The 15626-nt window shown below is 41.6% G+C and overlaps 1 protein-coding gene across 4 annotated transcripts in view; it reads left to right on the plus strand.

Moving 5' to 3' along the window:
• G3BP1 (G3BP stress granule assembly factor 1) overlaps positions 1 to 15626 on the plus strand; it is a 35956-nt gene that overhangs the window by 2350 nt on the left and 17980 nt on the right. For 2 of the 4 annotated variants that reach the window (XM_065555111.1, XM_065555109.1), the window contains exon 2: positions 540 to 630. The exons of the other annotated variants lie outside the window; for them this stretch is intronic. The gene's annotated coding sequence lies outside the window, so the exon portion shown is untranslated. The remainder of the gene's footprint in view (positions 1 to 539; positions 631 to 15626) is intronic. 4 annotated transcript variants of the gene reach the window in all.

The raw sequence follows: 15626 nt of genomic DNA on the forward strand, positions 1-15626 counted from the left end.
CAAAATATCTAAAGTGCAGCTGCTTGTTCTACCCAGTTACACCTGAATGTCCTATTAAGCTGCAAGTTTCCTTTAAGTAGTTGGATAACTAAAGAGCTGCCTGAAACAGAGCAATACTAGTGTGTGTGTGTGTGGGGGGGGGGGGGGGGGGAATTCATACATCTATGTTCCCAGGTATCAGAGTGCTTTAAACCTTAAAATGTATCCCTCAGATTAATATGCCTTAAGAGCAATTTATAACTATCTTATAACATGTAAGCATGCAAAATATACCCATTTACTTATTTTCCTGTGTTAGAAGATGTTAGAAAATAATACACTTCAAGTCTCTTGATTAAATCGGTTATCATAAGGACTTAGCTTAGTTGGAAGATGGGGAAACCTTCAGTGTCTGACTTGGCAAATTTACATTAAAACTTAATGTAACCAACTTGAAAGCTAGAAGATGTGGCAAGTATTTTCCCTTTCTTTGCTTCCATGTGTTCTTGACATGCCCAAACTCCCTGGCAAGACCTAAATCATTTGGTAATCTTTTGTAGGTGCCCTAATGTGGAATGACATAGCAAAGAACCCTTTGCATACACCCTTTCATGGTCCTGGGCAGCCACAAAAGCAGCAAAACTAATAAAGGTACAAAAATAGTGTCTTATCGTGTCTGTTAGTGATAAGAGGACTTTTTTTTTTTTGTATAATAGCCAATTGAGGACTAGTGAACTATCTGTCCATTCTGCTGCAGCCATGGTATCACTTTAGATGGTGACTGGCAAGAATAGTAATGACACAAATTTAAACTTCATCTGTTTTTAAAATCTACTAAAATTTCTGAAAATTAATTTTAAAGTCCATTATTTGCCTAGGAACTGTAGTCATGATGTTCTTACCTGTTTGTTAAAGTACCAAACCAGGCTACAAGCGCTCTCAAGGGAAATAACTAAATTCACTTTAGTCTCAAACTTCCACAAAGGTTCCTAGAAATAATGTGAACTACTTTAAAGACTCACTGTTGAGTTTACCTCCTTTAGCTCAGTGTTATCAAACAGCATTCTTAAGGCTGAAATTTAGACCAAAAAACCTTTTCCTATTAACATTTCAGTTCATGCTGCAGAAAAACACCTCGATGGCTTTAGCACATGTCACCTGCTGAAGATAGTTGAGAACTCTACTGAAAACACATGCTAATTGAGGTTGTGCTTTCCCCTTGCACATTGTGTATACCAAATTATACACAGGAACACTGGTTAAAGAAAGTCCCAGTTTAAAAAACAAACCTGAGGGTTAGTTTCTCAAACTATAGGGATAGTTGTTTGGTTTTTGGCCTTTAACCTTGGTGACTTTGAGCAAGAGCTGTTGAAATTGACACATGACAGGCCCTGTTGGATGAGTTACGAAACACTTGTAAACTAACTGCAGCAGCTTTCCAATGACATAACCCAAGCCTTTTTCGCTGCGTATTTTTAAGTGACATGGCAGGTGGGAAGTTGAAGAGAAGTCAGAAGGTGGATTAAAATGGAGTAGTTCTCAGATCTTATGACAAGTGATGCTGCCTTGTGCATGTACGTGTCAGCTTCTGCGTTCCTTGCACTTCATCTTTGGTGTCATTTATGTAAAGACTTTTTTCACAAAGTATGGGCATGTGTACAGTTATTGACATGCATTTTAATTGACTGGTATTGAAAGTCTTTAGCATTGGATTAAAATATCAGTCAGAATTGTTTCAACTAAAGCTGCTGTGTTGGAAATGTCTCCAGCTGCCTTGACTAGGAAAAAAGAGGTCAGATATTAAACACAAACTATTAAATGAATGCATCCGATACTACAGGAGGCATTCTCAAACTCTTCTGAATCATACCCCCCCCCCCCCCCCCAACTTTTAAAAATATTTTTGGAGCCACCCTCAATATCCTACACATTTGGAACAATATGCTTAAGATTAACCTTTAAAATCACCCTCTTAACTTTGGTCACTATCTTGTATCTTCGGTCATATCCCACACCACTTTGGTTCCAATTTAATTTATTAGTGCTATTGTGCTAACTATTAGATGAAGGAAAAAACAGTGTTATGCACTGTGAAGTTACCCAGGGTACAATCTGAACTGATGAACAGCTGTCTCTACTCAGTTCTCCAACATGGGGAGCCTTTTACATTGCTTTGCTCTGAGAGCTACCACTCCTGGTCTGCCCAAACACAGTCTCTAGCATATTACTCCCAGTTGTGTTGTATGGGTGCTATAGCCAGCCCCTCATGAATTACACTGCAGAACAACACTAGGAAAGTCGAAGTCCCACACTTCTGGGGAAAGTCTGGGTCTTGTACTATCTAGCTCTCTCCTGGACAATGCATACTCATGTAAAGTCTGTCATTTTATTAATAGAAAATGATCTGCACAAATCCAGTTATCCCAAATGGGGTTTCCTAAACATACTGTTTTAAATAAAACAAATTTAATAATTACAGATGGATAGATTTTAAGTGACTACAAGTAAAATGCAACTAATCCCTAACTTAACAAGCAAAGTGAATTCAAAGCAAAGGTCTCTCACTACATTTTTCAGTCTTACTGGCTGAATGTCTTTCAGTCAGAATCCTTCCCCTGTTCCAGTGCAGCTTCCTTGTTCCTCAGGTCTTGTCAATGCCATGGATAGAGAGAAAGGAAGAGAAAATTTGAGGCATTTGCTCTCCCTTGTGGTTCTTTCTCTTCAAGAATCCTCCCCACCTGAGGTCCAGGAGACAATCTGTGATGAGAGCCCCAATCTGTTTTTGTCAAAATGTAGATTTCTCTCCCACTCCTACACCTTCTTTCCTGCCAAAGAACAGCCACTCAACCATGGGATGGTCCACCAGACTCCATTTGACACCTGACTGAGGTGTCGGCCACCCCCTGTCTCCGTGGAGCTGGCCCACGACTGCTCTCCAGACCTGGAACATGTCCCAGCAACATCACAGTAGAATTCCACAACACTTCACACAATGCTGCCATACACATCCCTCCAGGACAACAATGATCACTCTCAAATTTTGTGCAGGATGTGCCTTGTGAGATCATTTATCATAATCTTGTAAAAGGGGTGAATATAGGGTACAGACTGTCACACACCCATTTCAAAACTTCTGGAATCCTGTTTTCAAATGGCAAAAACATTTTTGCATGTCTAAATTCATGCCAGCATTGAAGCGAGGACAAGAGCAAGATGGTCAGGATAACCTGCTTTTTTTTAAAGTGTGCATGTTGCCTAACATACTAAAACGATTTTTCCATATGCTTGTCCAGTGCTAATTTTGTCAATCTCTCATAGCATTCATACTTAACTCTAACATTTGTATTGCTACTTAGTTCCCTCTTAAAGTGAAATCTGAGGGGTTACTTGTGTTAACAATAAAACAGGACTGAAATAAGACCTGTCTATATTTAGAAGAAGCTGCAGTGGCCCAGTGAATCCAGATGGAAAAATTGTGGCCCTAATGATGAATGATTTTTCTTCTCTTCATTGAGCCATTGAAGCTGCTCTTGCCTGTAAAAACAACTGGCTATTATGGCAATAGCCACTCTCACTTTGGTTGGTTGAGGGAACTGCAGAAAAGGTACAAACACTGAAAAAAGCTGACTTATAGGAGTATTGAAGTACTTAAATTAGCACATGGTACACAGAAAATATTGACTATCTTAATAAACTGATACCTCATGCTTCTAGGCTCAAATATCTTGTGAACTGTCAGGACTAGAAACACTAGAGCAGGGGAGGCGAACTACGGTCTGCGTGCCAGATCTGGCCCGTCAGGGCTTTCAGTTCAGCCTGTGGAATTGCCAGCCCCATGGCGCAGCAGGGCTCAGGCAGGCTACCTACCTGCCCTGGCCCTGCGCCGCTCCTGGAAGCGGCTGGCACCACGTCCCTGTGGCCCCTGGAGGCAGAGGGCTCAGTGCGTTGCCCTTGCCTGCAGGCACCGCCCCCTGCAGCTCCCATTGGCCTGGAACGGGGATCCACAGGGGTGGTACCCGCAGGTGAAGGCAGAGCATGGTGGAGCTACCTGTTCTGCTCCACCCCACCCCCAGGAGCCACTGCTGGACATGCTGGCCACTTCTGGGGTTTGGCATGGGGCCAGGGCAGGCAGGGATCCTGCCTTAAGCCTGCTGGTGCCACCCCGGAGCCACTCGAGGTAAGCAATGCTGGGTCGGAGCCTGCACCCCTAACCCCCTGCCCTGAGCCCCTGCTGCACCCCTCCTGCACCCCAACCCCTTGCCCTCAGCCTCTTCCTGCACACTGCACTCACTCCTGCACCCTAGCCTTACATTCATAGCCCTGCATGCAATTCCCCCACCCAGATGTTATACCCGACCAGGGCCGGCTCTGGCTTTTTTGCCGCCCCAAGCAAAACAAAAAACAAAGCTGCGGCGTGGCCGGAGCGGCAAAGCGGGGGGGGAGAGCCAGGGTGCAGGGGGACTCCCTGTGCTGCAGACGTGCCCCAGATATCAGGGGGAGGGGAAGGGAGCGGGGGGGGGAGAGAGACGGGGAGTGGCCAGGGCTTCAGTGGAGCGCTCGCCAGGCGGCCCTCACCGCTGCGCTGCCTGCTGGGAGGGGGCCGCTCCGGTCGGCGGGCAGGAAAGGATGTGGGCTGCCCTGCTGGGCTTGCTGTAGACCTTGCACCGGCTGGGGCAGACAGAGTGCGCAGCCCGCTCCCAGCAGGGTGTTCCCCTCCTCCGCACTGCCACCCGCTAGAGGGCAGCCGGGGCGGCGAACCCAAAAAAAAAAAAAAAAAAGGCCATGCTGCCCCTTAGAATCTGCCTCTCCAAGCACAAGCTTGCTCGTCTGGTGCCTGGAGCCGGCCCTGCACCTGACTGTCATATTAAACTGCAAGTTTACTTCAGGTAAGCTTTAGTTTGCCCACCCCTGCACTAGAGAATCAATACAAGTGGTTTTAGGATCAGTAAACTTCTGTAGGCACTGGTCCAGTACCACAGATCAGAAGTTTCCTATGCCTGAACTAGGACCAGCATTTTGGGTGGGGGGGGATGGGAGAGGGCATTGTGTCCTAGGATTTTACAAAACCTAATGGTAATTGAAATGTCTATGAATGTTCTGAAGCTATGCATTTCTGTGCATTTAGAAGGCAAGTAGGGTTCTAGATCTGCTTTCATGTTGAGTTTACAGGCAGATGTGCCAGTAAAAACAAACAAACATTACCCAGTAGTGTTTGCAACATGTGGTACAATCTTGTGCTAGTAGCAGGAGAGCCTGAAAGTGAAACTGCTTAGTCCATGGTACATCTCATTTTGGACAAAAAGTACTCCTGGGAGAATTTGCCTAAAAATTCTGCATACAGTATTTTAAAATTCTACATATTTTATATATCAAAATAACACAGAATAATGGGGCTCCCGCTGCCAGGCAAGAGTACTGGGGGGGAAAAATAAAATTCTGCAGGAAACATTAATTCTGTGCAAATTATGCATTATGCAGTGGTACAGGATTCCAGCAGGAGTTTAAAAAAAACAAATAAATGGTGAAATAAATTGGGTCTGAATTTTTTTTGTCTAGAATGTAAGTAAAATCAAAACCATCTTCACTATACCAAGCACTTAATTTTTAACTCGCATGGTGTCCCTTTATTTGACCCCCTTGTATCCAGATCTGCAAGGGTAAATTTTAAAACTTATTACCTTCTGGTGAAAATAATACTAAATAGATTCGTTCTTTTTTGAGACTGGTTCTTGTGTTCACCTGCTGAGTGATGCTTCTTGTTGACTCCAGCAATATAGGGAAGCTAGCTTCCAACCTATTGTATATTCTTCTGAAAAAGTGAAGAACTCTGTGTAGGTTAGTCCTTGTTCTTTCACTGAAATATTATAACCCCCCAATACCCCTAGTATCTCCAGCAGCACTGTATAGCAATGTGGTGTTTGGGCCAGGGTATGAAAAACTTACTAGATGCCTATTAGGCAGAGAACATTATGAAATGTCATGAGGAAGCTCAGTCAGTGGGGTCCAAGGGCAACATCTTAATGAGAAACCTTGAGCCCTGCTATCCTCAGGTGCTGATAATAGGAGAAAGTTGGGATTTCTACCAAGTTTCTCTCCCTGAGCCCTACTTATGTGGGACTACTTCTTTAATATCTGCCTTTAGCTAGTAGGTGTGGTGATAGAGTGAAAGCTGCACCCTCCCATGCTCCTAGCTGCAGGTAGGGTAAGAATTGATTGATTGATCTGTTTAATTTCTTCCCTGCCAAGAGCTTCTAGTCTTCTCTGAGGGGAGCAGGTCTCCGCTACTCTATCTTATCCTTCATATTCTGGGGTTTCTTCTCTTATGAACATCCTCCTGTGCCTGCCTCTATAGCATGAAATTAACATTCTTGATCCACTACTGCTCTGATTCTAAATAGCAACGAAAAGCACTAGTTAGTTTAGCGCTTGCTGGTTGGCAAAACTATGAACAGCAGCAGAGGCACTGGATTTTGTCTACAAACTGGCTGACAATGCTCCATCTATTTACTGTTGGTTCGCCTTTGGAAAGGGTTATTCTCAACAATGAGACTAGAAATGTAACTTCTGCAGAATACAAGTCATTTAGGAAGTTTGTGGCTTATTTATTAGTATTGTGTAGAGGCCTGTCTGGAAAGGTTTCCCCTCTGCCATTGGCAAGTGGTGGAGAGAGTGTGTGTGTGTGCGCGTGTGTATGTGTATTTTTTTTCCAAGTATTGGTCTGGGCAGTGTTAACTTTAAACTTAATTTTGAGCTGTTTTGCATGTTTTTTACATGTGAACTTTTTAGCATGTGTCATTGAGCAAAAAAGTTGCATCCCTCTAAAAAATTTTTCTGTGTGGTACAAAGTGGATTTTTCAAGGACTCTTAAAAATTTTAGATGTTTTCCTGTCATGATGGTTTGGCTATATTATTTCAACCAGGAAAAATGCCTCTGGTTCAGACCTCTGCCCCCCAGCTGCTATAGTACGTCACTCATATATAATGTTTTTCATCAGATTTTCAATGCTCTCTACAAAGGAGGTAAGTTGGGGAAACAGGAGCAGAGAAGTGAAGTGATTTGCCCAGGATCAGCTAGCAGTCAGTGTCAAAGCCTGGAATAGAACTCAAATCTCCTGAATCCCAGTCAATTGCTCTGTCCAGTAGGCTGTGCTACCACCCTTCCATAAGTTATGTGGCCTCCCTCTCCAACAGTGACTAGAGTTTATTGCAGACCTAGTGCATGGCTGGCTGAAATAAGTCAACTTTTTGTTAGGTACAGCTACATTTTGAATTAAAATGTCCTTTAGTAACCATAATCCACTTAATTGTATTAGCACTGTACACTTTTTAATTACTCTATGCTGGGTTGACTGAGGTTCACCTGCTGCTGTTTTTTAGGTTTCACAGGAGAAAGTAATGTAACAGTTAAAATACCAGTCACTGTAACTCATTACAAATTCCATTATTCAGGGACAAGAGACCTTACATCAGACATCCCATCACTTAGCTTTGTGCACCTACTTCCGAAGAGATGAGGTTTTTGATTTATTGTATCTTTAGAGGCAATAGAGCAGTTCATGCCCATTCAGCTGCTGCGGTCTGTCGGCTTTACTGTAAACTGACCATGCTTGGAAGGCCAGCATGTACGACTTTCTCACACTCTCCCATACAGTAAAAGTACAACAGTGCTATTGTCTATAAACAGGTAACTTCCTATAATGCTTTCCATCTGCCTTTATATAAAGGCTTTCTTTTTCATTTAGGGTTCTTGGCTTTTGAAATTTAATACCTAAATGGTTCACTTTTATAATAATAATAAAAAAGGCTCCCTTTATCTTTGCGAGTACAGTAGAACACCAGAGTTACAAACTGACCAGACAACCACACACCTCATTTGGAACCAGAAGTACACAATTGGGCAACAGCAGAGACCAAAAACAAACACAAAAAAATACAGTACTGTATTAAATGTGAACTACTAAAACAAAAAGGAAAGCAGAATTTTTCTGCATAGTAAAGTTTCAAAGCTGTATTAAGTCAATATTCAGTTGTAAACTTTTGAAAGAACAACCATAACATTTTGTTCAGCGTTATGAACATTTCAGAGTTACAAACAACTTCCATTCTCAAAGTGTTTGTGACTGAGGTTCTACTGTAGTTATTCCCCAACTCATGGAAGACAGAACTTCGACATTAATTGCCCATGTTACTGATTTTAAGTAATGCGTCAAGATTTCTGTACCTGAACTTCACTGGGTGCTGGCCCCTACCAGTGCTTGCAATCTTGATTGTCAACAAAAACTGTTCTTTTAATAGCCTCTTTCCCCAGGTAGTTGAGGGTGAGTTTAGTGGCCTACCCATTCTTTCTGATCTCTTGTAGCTCAGTATTTGTTGCATATTTAAACACTAAAAAGGTATTTCCTTGAAAAGTTCACATTACGTATTCTACTTCAGAACAAGCTGTCCTAATGATATGCTTCACCAGCTAGGAGACCAATGCTCTGGATTTCACTTAGAGATACATGTTTATCCTGCTTTTACCATATTGTCTATCTGATCTGTAGTGTTTGTAACACTATAGTTTTCCACAGGTACCCACTTGCTGCTTCCTCCTCCCCACCCCCATTTGAGCAAACAAAGCCAAATGGATCCATCTAAAAGAGTTTGGGAGCAGAAGCTAACAGAATGGAATATTTATGCTTTCATTAATAGTTATCTATATTTTGTTGTTTAGTCCATTTTCGGGGGAGGTGGGGATTTTCTCTATTAAGTTCCTTTACTATGTTTGCTCTCTTTCATTCATCCCATGGTGGACTCACGTTGGACTGTGATTCTAGTGTAGGCTATTCTACAGTCATATTGACAAATCACTGTTTATACGGAGCCATTCTCACATGAGCAGGTCATTCTCACCTGTTACTCAGCAACCTGGAAAAATCTGAAAATGGCACTTCATTACTGCAATTGTGATTCCTAATGACTATATCTTAAATATCCAATATCCTGTGTCTTTCAAGTATGGAATAGGGTATACAACTTCTATAAATCTCTGTTACTGTGCAGGTTTTTTCTTAGCAATTCTTCAGCTTTCAAAAAGTAGCAATTGGTAGAGGTTAAGGAACTACCAACACAGTCAAGAGCTAGGGTATATAGTAATTATAGTCATACCCTGAAGTTTGCAAAAATCCTCCCATGGAGAACATATTGAGTGCATGGTGCCAGAATGTCCCTTCTATAACTAGATAAGATTATGGAGGTGAAAAAACTAAAAATGTGTTGTATTTTCTCAAGGCTAGTGTAGGTGTCACTTAAGTGGTGTGACAGTGGTGAGAATCCTTGCACACACTTACGTTATGGTTACAAAGGCTTGGGACAGCTTTCTTCAGAATTCTGTAAATTTACGATAAGTCATAAAAATCGGACTGATGTAACGGAGATCTCAGATGAGTCTTTATTTTTAAATATGGTAACAGTAGAAGATTGGGAATCAGACTGCTGCAGGATTATTCACTTCATTATTCTGCAAAATCTTCCCATCAAAAGAAACTAATGCTTTGAAGTGATTTGTTATTTTGGTAGATGTTTTCTCTTAGGTTGAAATGTTGGCAAAAAGACATAGTGATGAGTTAGGTGGAAGATAAAGGTACAAGGGGCTGTGAAGGTAGGCTATTCAGAGAAGACTGTAGCCTGGTCCTGAGGTTTCTAGAAACCATTTCTTCCCCTCTTTGTTTTGATTTCCGCTGTGTAAAGCACCCTTCTGGTAGCACACTTGGTAGTACTAAACACAACAGCAGTCTCCTCAAAAGGGATGTCTGGAATCCTTTTGATTTAAAATGTCAGTTGAACCTACCCCTCTGGGATCATTATGACAGATTAAATAGCTTTAGTGATCACTAGCTGGCCTCGCTGTGAACCTGAACTCTGCATATAGAGCACAGGAGATAAGGATATCTGGAGGAAATGTGACACAACTAGGACTCTCATTGAATTTTATAACTTCAGTCTTGGGTTATTGAAAAGCACAGGTTAGTTTATTTTGATTATATAGTAATTTGGGTGAATGCTTTAGAAAATGCTATTCAGTTTTAGGTATTCTTTCAGCTTAGTTTGAGCTATCTATCACAGTCCAGATATGGTCATGAGTTGTTGTGACTCTAAATCTTAATTTGTTGAATGCACTGTTTGCATAAATCAATTTTTAATTTACATAACTGTACTTTGGAAACTCAGTGACTATCGCTGATTTTCTGCAAAGTTGTAGCATTATAACAGATGATGGAATTTTCCACCAACCAAGTGAAGACCAGTTTAGCTGAGGTATTTGTCTAAATTTAATCTCTTGCTTTAATAAATGGCTAGGATTTAAATTTTGGGAGCAGTATACAGAATGTAGTTAACCTGTTAGTTTTATGTTGGAGTAGAGTAACCTAATAAGTTATTCCTTACACTTGGGAGTAAGGTGAATGAATGTTAGGAAATCATTCGGTCTCCAGCTCTTCTTAAGGCCCTCTCCCTCATCGCCACTGCCAAAAAGATGGGTGTGTGATAACTCAGGCACTCAGATGCTACTGTGATGTGGACAATATAAAATACATGTTTACATTATCCTGTTCCTTGACCATAGGATAATGATAGTAATATATTCTTGAGTGGTGTGGAGCAATATTCTTTCTGGAGAAATGAGGTTTGTATCATTCAGGTTGTTGGCTGGAGAACATGAGCAGATGGTTGCTGGTAGAAAAGCAGCAGGTGCAACTGGAGTAAAAACAGATTGCTGTGCACTGATTAGATCCTGTTTGGTTTTTCACTTATTAAGCAGATTTAAAAAAAAAAAAAAAGTTGGACACTCTTTGCATGGTACAAGTCAGCAGTAAATATGAAAAGTCTATATCAGAACTAAGTAGCAAGTATTGAATTAGAATTGCCCTGTGCTAATTTAGTTTGGTATTTGTATGATAAAATCCATCTTTGATTAGCAGAGGTGGAAATCTGTCTTCAGTGTAGTAGTGGCACAGTTTAACACAGCAGCATGCAAAGTAATGTGAACCCTAGTGGCTGAATGTAGCTAGGAAACATTCATCTATGAAAGGAAAAAGATACACCTCAAAGGGGGGGAAGGATTCTGATAAAATGGCTGTGGTTTTTGTACAGTATATTCTGTTGGATTTGGGACTGTGTCGAATTCTGTGGTAGTAGGTCATGACGGCGCTGTGAAACAAAAGTGTACCAAATTGGACTACCATTCTGAAAGCAATAGATTATTGTTTTTATAAAATGGTTATCTTTGTGTGTCTGATTCAGCTTCCATTGAAGTGAGTGAAAAGTCTCCTATTGAGTCACTGTGAGTTAGATCAGGCCCTAGATGTGGGTATTCCCAAATCTTTTGTGTGCTAAAAAAACCAGGTTTATAGGCAAACAAGCAAGTATTAGGTCATCTACTAACATGGTATCCAGCTCATTTACAAATGTAAACAATGATATGGGTATGAAAAAATCAATCATTTCATGAGTTTATTGCAGCATCACTGTGATCCGTGTAGTAACTAAATCTTGCCTCTTTTCTTAAAGTGGGTATTGGATAGGACTTGACTCCTATTTTTCATCATTTGTAGTTCCGCCAATTTAATGCATCCCCCCCGCCCCCTTTCTTTACTATTTGCAGTGTCATCCTTGGGATTTAGAATTTTCACCCAATGAAATTAACAGTGGATGGGGAGCTGGATCTATACACATGATTCACATTTGAAAGGCTTTTTGGATAACCATCATGGTTAGAAACTTTCATTTAAAAAAAAAGTAATTCTGAGTCTACAGAATCTGAGTGTGTCCGTGGGCCAGATATGTGCAGCTTCCTTGGTCTGTGGTGACTTGCAGAACTCCTGAAATTTATATCGAGACTGACAGCTATTCAGTCAACTTCGAGAGAACCTGATTTTGGTTTTAGTTCGTGTTTAACACCATTACCTGTAGGACCTTTAAGAAAGGCTGTGTGTGTTTTTTGTTTTGTGTCCAAGGGTGTATACACCAGCCTTTTCAACAAAAGGAGCAGGCCCTCACAAATATGTATCCTCCGGAGCATGTCAAATCTTATTTTCCGGGCTTTGGCATTCCTGATATTGCTAAGGTAAAACACGAACATGTTTATTAAGTCACAAATTAGACCTCTTTTTATATAAATTTTGGAGGTGGGGGAAGAGAGCACAAATCTTCTTTTAATCCTCTGTAGGTCATCTTTAAATAGCCCTTCACAACTTAACTCTACTTTACCTAGCTGATCTAGTAACACCACAGTGTTGAGCCATGCTCCTCCTTCAATCTGTAAAAGTTTCCAGCCTTTGCCCATCAGTAAGACTGTCACTTTAAACACTTTCGCAGTCTCTCCCGCACCACTGCCTATGTAGGCAAAACTCCTGATACAATCTGTTCAGCCATTCTCTTAACCTCCAATTCCTTAAAATTCATCTCAGATGTGGGGTCTACAAAATCCTCGCTGTAGGTCGTAGCTAGCATGGCTGTTCCCGCACTTTCCTTTTTCCGACTCCCTCATGCTGCTTCAATCCTTATCATTGTTCACCCTTCTCCACCCCAATTTAAACAACTAAATGTGTAACTTACACAGCTGTATCAAGCGTCACCATATTAGTTTGCTTGTACGTTGTATCCCTGTTCCCTAACCTTTGTCTGTTTTTGTGTCTTTTTGACTGTCTTCCAGGGCAGGGATTGTCTCCTACATTTTCATAGTACCTAGCCCAGTAGCATCTTGGTCACAACTGAGTTTTTGGGTGCTACTATAATACTTAAATGTATTATTCATAAGTCCTACCAAACCGAGAATAAAACTCATCTGCATGGTTTCGTTCCTGTAGAGAAGGAGGCCTCTTGTGGGCTATCAGATGAATAAAGCTGAAATGTATAAAGAATCTGATAAGGTAGACTTAGGAATTTGTGATATTCAGGAGTTCCCTGCTTTTCTTTTTGGAGTTTGAAATTACTGTTTGTATCTGCTACATCCTCCACTGTGGCCATAATTTCCTCTGCATGCCTATGTGCATACTGGAAACCATCAGTATTTGCCTCTTCCTAAATTGTTCTGGTGTTATCTTCGTTACAGACCATTAGACTGCCACATGTTGTAAGCTTGATGGGGCATCTCGCCTATAATTTGGGCAAAACCACTCTTCTCTGGCAGCATAGGGCTGGATCCTCAGGTATGCTGGAACAGGGCATAGTGCATCTGGGCAGGGGAAATCAGTAATTTTTTTTCACTCCTGAATCCTGAAGGTAATTTGGGGCAGTTCTGCTGTCTCAGGGGTGCACTGGGCTTCTGGATGCAGGGGGAAGGGAAGAAAAGTTCAAGAGCAGGTATCAGAGCCAGCTATATTAGCTTGGTTTCCCTGGGTATTCTACATATGGGGAGCACCCAGCTGGCTTTCCATCCCCATTGGGCTGCCAGAGCAGAGCGGAGACTTTGGCCCAAAATGAGACGGCATACAATTAAAGGCAAGAGCAATACTTTATATATGTGAATGTAAAAAAACTCTGTAGGCTTGGATTTGATTTTGATTATTGTTTTTGAGAGTCAAGCGACTTCTGTTCAGAATTGTTCATTAGAATTCTGTCTCTCGAGACAGTCTCTTGCTGTTTCTTTTTTTGATCTCCTCCCCCCATCTCCCTCCGGCCCGGCTCTTTATAGAAGACTGAGTCTTGTGCAAAACTTACGCTTGGCTAATATCAGGGCATCTTGATAACGACTTGTCCTACTGAGAATGGGACCATTATGATCCCTTAATAATCAAATTTTGTATGTCTGTTTGTAGTTTTCTTCATCTTTTGAATGACTTGCTTCCTTGCGCGTAGCTTTTATTAGAACATGTGAATCCAGCATTTTTAGGATGCACTTGAAGTAACATGTCCTTAAAGTCAAACACCGAAGCTATTGACTTTTGCTTTCAGAATATTTCTAATGAATTGGTTTATGATGGACTCCAATTGGTTGTCACTTTAAAATAACAAAACTAAGAGTCTGTCTGCACTGCCCATGTTATAGTCATGCTTTATCAGTGTGGGAGAGCTCTCCCAGCAATAAAAAAATAACCACCCTGAACGAGATGTGGTAACTTTATCGCTGGGAGCACGGCTCCCGGCAATAATTGTACTGGGGGTGTGTTTTCACACCCCTGAACAACTGAAGTTTTAGTGCTGAAAGTGGCAGTGTAGACACAGCCTAAGATTGAGATGCTGTGCTGTACTTCTTCAGAGGTGCGGCACAAAAGATGTAGTCCAGGTAAGAGAGGGCAAAGGTGGCTATGTACCACTCCAATTCTGGGCTACCTCCTGGGCTGGTGTAGCCTCCAGAATAAGTTAAAGCAGGTCCTGAGGCTGTTCTGACTTAGGGCAGCCTTGCCTGACCATCTATAGAACATTCAGAGGCTATTTTCTCTCTCTGTCTACCCCCACGATGGCATTATGCCAGAGGGCAGAGTAGGGCTGCCGTTGTTGGTTCTGTGCTGCTTTTGTGCTGGAGAAATTCCCTAGGAGGTTGTTATGGCCCCTTCAAGCTGTTGGAGGAGACCCGATTCCAGCCCCGAAGCTTTTTTTAGTAGCACAAATGTAAAAGAATGAAACCAATCTAAAACTCACTGTTGAGGCTCAAGTTGAGTGATGGGTGTGTGGGGCAGGTATGGCACATGTCTAAAACCCTGATTGGCTGCAGGAAGAAGGGATTAGGGTGTTGAACACTGGGGGAAAGTGGCTTTCATATGCCTTTTGGGTAACATCTGCTTGGTTTAGTACAAACTTTTGCTAGGTTTTTATTACTGACTGCAGTGCAGGGCCAGTAGAGCCAGCTATCATGTATTCTGCCTTACAACAACAACAAAACTGCCAACCAAGCGCCGATCCCAGTACCCATCTCTGTAATGGCGATGTATGAAGCAACAGTCGCCCAGCTTGAACTCCAGTACTGGGAGCCAGAAAACTCTGGCATTGATTTATAATCTGCACCGTTTTTATGTGAATAATTGAGGGGAAGCACATAGGGACCACATGGAGTCCTTTTTTAGACTGACCTAGACATTAAGATTTCGAAGCTGGATGTTTTGTGAATCTCTCTTAGCAGCAAAGATTTTCTTTTTATAATTATTGATCCAGTCGGATTAAATAAAAGGTAAATAGACAGTCTATGCCCTAAGCTGTAACTCATTTGACTTATCTGTTGGATTTAGCTGACACGTGATCAGCTAAGTGAGGGAAGATGGGTGGGAAGGAAGGAGTTTGCTTTTGTTCATTAGGCTACCTTAATACAGTCCAGCATGCCTGTTAAATTTGAGATTGTTTAGAACTGCATTAGAGTCCTGTAGGAGTTTTGTGCTGTTGACAAAAATGGGTTGGACTGACCTTTTTTAAAAATGGTCTTAATACAGTAGCATAGGCTTCAAACTTTAGAGTGTCCTTATTGTGAAGTCAGGTGAGGTAAATAGACCTTGAATCTGCTGTGAATGACTTAACCGCTTAGGAAATCCTCTTGAAGAATCTTTCTTGTATGCTTGCTACCAGGGTATGTGGGAATTTAGGATACTTAAACTCTTTCTTGTTGAAATGAAATGGAACAAAAATCTAGTTGTTCACGCTGTTGTTTTTCCCCAGTAAAAAAAGTCGATAGTATATCC

Source organism: Chrysemys picta, chromosome 8 (genome assembly GCF_011386835.1).
Source record: "Chrysemys picta bellii isolate R12L10 chromosome 8, ASM1138683v2, whole genome shotgun sequence".
Classification (NCBI taxonomy): Eukaryota; Metazoa; Chordata; order Testudines; family Emydidae; genus Chrysemys; species Chrysemys picta.